The following is a 3,680-nucleotide window of genomic DNA, read 5'->3' as shown; positions in this document are numbered from 1 at the left end:
ACAATCCCACCTAATTTGTCCTTTTGGCAGATGCAAAAGCTTGATGGATTCTGGAGAGTGACTATGGATTATTATAAACATAATCAGCTAGTGAATCCAATTACAGCTGCAACCTGGATGTGGTATCTTTATTGGAGGAAATCTATATAGCTCTTTTCAGCCCCAAAGCAATCTGCCTCCAATGTGGCATGACAGCGGTATTATTTCACTATTTTTTCCTCATGGCTATGTCAACTTCTGGCTTTCTGGAATAATATAGCCAGAGGAGGCCTCGATCATCTTGATAACCCACAGATCATAACGCTCGTCCATTACATTGATGATATTATGCTAAGTGGACCTTCCAGAGGATAGGAGATCAACTCTATGAAAATTCAAGGACCTGACCCGTGGATGAAGTTTCTAGGGGTCCAGTTGCCTGGGGCATGTTGAAATATAGCTATTAAAATGAGACACAGGGGATGCCTGGGTGGCTCAGTCGGTTAAGTGTCTGCCTTCGGCTCAGGTCATGATCCCGGGGTCCTGGAATCGAGTCCCACATCGGGCTCCCTGCTCAGTGGGGAGCCTGCTTCTCCCTCTACCTGCTGCTCCCCCTGCTTGTGCGTGCTCTCTCTCTCTCTGACAAATAAATAAAATCTTTATTTTTATTTATTTATTTTTTAACGATTTTATTTATTTGACAGAGAGAGAGATAGCAAGAGCAGGAACACAAGCAGGGGGAGTGGAAGAGGGAGAAGCAGGCATCCCGCCGAGCAGAGAGCCCGATGTGGGGCTCGATCCCAGGACCCTGGGATCATGACCTGAGCCGAAGGCAGACGCTTAACAACTGAGCCATCCAGGCGCCCCATAAATAAAATCTTTAAAAATAAATAAATGAGAGGCAGGTTGCTTCATCTTGAATTGACTACCTTCACTAAAGAGGCACAGAGCTTGGTGATAAGCCTGTTTGGATTTGGGATGCAACATATGTACTACATTGGAGCGTGTTGCTCCAACCCATTTACCAAGTAATCCACAAGATTGTCAGTTTTGAGCGGGGCCTGGGGCCAGAAAAGGCTTGGCAGCAGGCATAAGTTGTTCAAGCTGCCCTGCTGCTTGGGTCTTGAGACCCAGCAGACCCAATGGTATGGGAAGTGTAACAAAAGGGAGAGCCAGCCTCTGCCAAAACCCCGATAAGATAATCACAGTGCAGAGCCTTAGGGGATTGAAGTAAAACTATACCCTTTTCTGCTGGTTGTTGTCCATTTGAAAAGCAAATCTTAACTTGCCCCTGGGTTCTGGCAGAGACTAAATATCAGAAACTGAAACATAAGTGACAATGCAAACAGACTCCTGCTTGAGGGGGGGATGCTGTCAGCACTAGAAGAATTTGCAATCACAAAGAACTGTCAACCATGGTAATGGCTAAAATCAGGTAAGCAAAGGAGATGTGACACAGGACACCATAGGCTCTGATACAGTTACTCCTTGCACCGCCGAGACCCCCTTGTATTCCACATTAAATCCATTCTGTTAAAGATGGTAGCCGGCTGCAACCTCTGTGAAAGATTTAATATACAAGGATTACTGAGACAAGCTACAGTCCCACGAGTTGCAACTAGCTGTAAAGAGCCAGAGGTGTAAGAGGGCAGATGGAGAGAGAATCTGGAGCAGGAGAGTGGGAAGGCAGGTAAGAGGGGTCTTGGAGCTCTGGAGAACAAGGCAGTGTAGTAGTATTTCAAAATCTCGCTTCCCAAATGCAGCTTGTTCTCCAGGGCTCCAAGACCCCACTTACCTAGGCTCTCTCTTCCCTGCTCCCAAATCCCTCTCCGTCTGCCCTCTTACACCTCTGGCTCTTTGCAGCTAGTTCAAGAGAGGGACCATTCTGCACCTTCTGACTCAAGGAGGTTATGGAATCCAGTACAACCACCACAACACTCAGATATGAAGACTACACACAGACTGCCACTGGGGAGAGAGATAGACGGGAAGGTATTCTCATGAAGAGCAGTTTCAGCGGAACAGAAGACACAGATGGCACGGTGTGGTGAGAGAACAGGATGTGGACACCTTAAAAAGCTCGACTGAGAAGGAGCCCTAGCAGAGGTCACCCCAGCTAGAGCAGCGACCCTTGTCTAGACATTCTTGGTTCTCTGGATCTACCACCCTGTTCCATAAGTATCCGATTCCTCCACAAAACTCAGGACAGGATTCACTTCTGCTCCATCCTTTACCCCGTCCTGCTCTCTAGCAGTCAGCCCAGCACCTAGATCGACACGTGAATGAATAATGTTATGCGTGTTGGTAGTCCCAGAGATATACTGCTCAGGTCCCCCTTCAAGGAAGGACTTGCTGCCCAGATGCAGAGAACATAGTCAGCAGGCAGATGCAGCTGTCGGCTCGCTCTTTCGGGATCTGCCTCAGCAGCCCTTCCCAGTGACCGACAGAGCCGTTCCAGATGGACACAGGAGAGTGACAGGCAATATTCCAGAGTAACTCCAGGTTGGCCAAGACTTGGGCAGGTCTGTGGAGCAGTTCAGTTTCTTCCTCTGCCTAACCCTGCTCCCTCTTCCCACCCCCCATCTTTACAGATGTGGACCCTGTGAAAAAACAAAATTCAGCAGACTAAGTTTTTAAGATCTTATTGGCATTATTCAATGATCCATGGATCAGGCATCCAATCTAGCATGTAGAAAGGAGCTCTGAGAAACTGTACAAAATGGGAGACTTTTAAAGGCAGAAGGGAGCAGGAACAAGGAAGTTACACTAGGCAAGAAAACAGATTGGTTACTGCAAGGTTACTTTCAATAGGAGATGGAGCTCCAAGACCCCTGATTCATCTGGCAGATTCCTCGGGCGATTTCTTGATGGGCTGATTTAAGATTCCATTTTTGGGGGAGCCAAAACTGTAATTAAGTTAAATCTCAGTTTGGTGATGTAGGCTTAGCATAAACAACTTTGTTTTGGGCCTGTTGTCTTGTTTTTCACATTCTCTGATGACCGTCTGGTACCCCAAACTCCATCTCCTGCTTCTTCTTCCAGAGAAGCATCTTGTGACAGGAGATACAGGAGCTTGCTCTGCCGTTCAAACAAGACAAACATGAGATAGGGGCAAGGGGCAGCCAAGCACCCTGGGGCAAGGGCCAGCCATGTTCACCCTCCTTACTCTAGAATTTCATCTGTTCCTTTGCCTTTTTAAGATTTTGTTCTTCTGTCAGCTTTCTAGTTATGTATTGAAGAATGTCGGATAAATGAGAAGGGGTTTGCACTGTGCCTGTCAGTCAGAGAGATCAGAGCCCCTTCAAGCTTGGAGAAGTGGTGGTGGGCATTCCACCAGCTCTCAAGGAGGGGCAGGCCCTAGAGCGAGCATCTGGGAATTCCTTCCTGCTGGGAGTTTTTCCTCCTCGCTTTCATGTGCTGTGCTTTTGGTTCAGTTATGCGGGAGTAGGGAGTACCACCTCATGCCTCAGCTCCGAATGTGTCCTATTGACTCAGCACTGTGTTGACGGTCCTTTGGGTTCTTCTTCCTCCAAACCTCAGGCACACTTCAGAAGTGTCTATTACACGTGTGTCTCTATTTCCTGTGAGCTGGGGGTTTTTTGGAGTGATTAATAGTCTGGGCTTTGGGGCGCCTGGGTGGCTCAGTCGTTAAGCGTCTGCCTTCAGCTTGGGTCATGATCCCAGGGTCCTGGGTTCAAGCC

Source organism: Neomonachus schauinslandi, chromosome 11, assembly GCF_002201575.2.
Source record: "Neomonachus schauinslandi chromosome 11, ASM220157v2, whole genome shotgun sequence".
Taxonomy (NCBI): Eukaryota; Metazoa; Chordata; class Mammalia; order Carnivora; family Phocidae; genus Neomonachus; species Neomonachus schauinslandi.
This window is presented reverse-complemented; position numbering follows the sequence as displayed.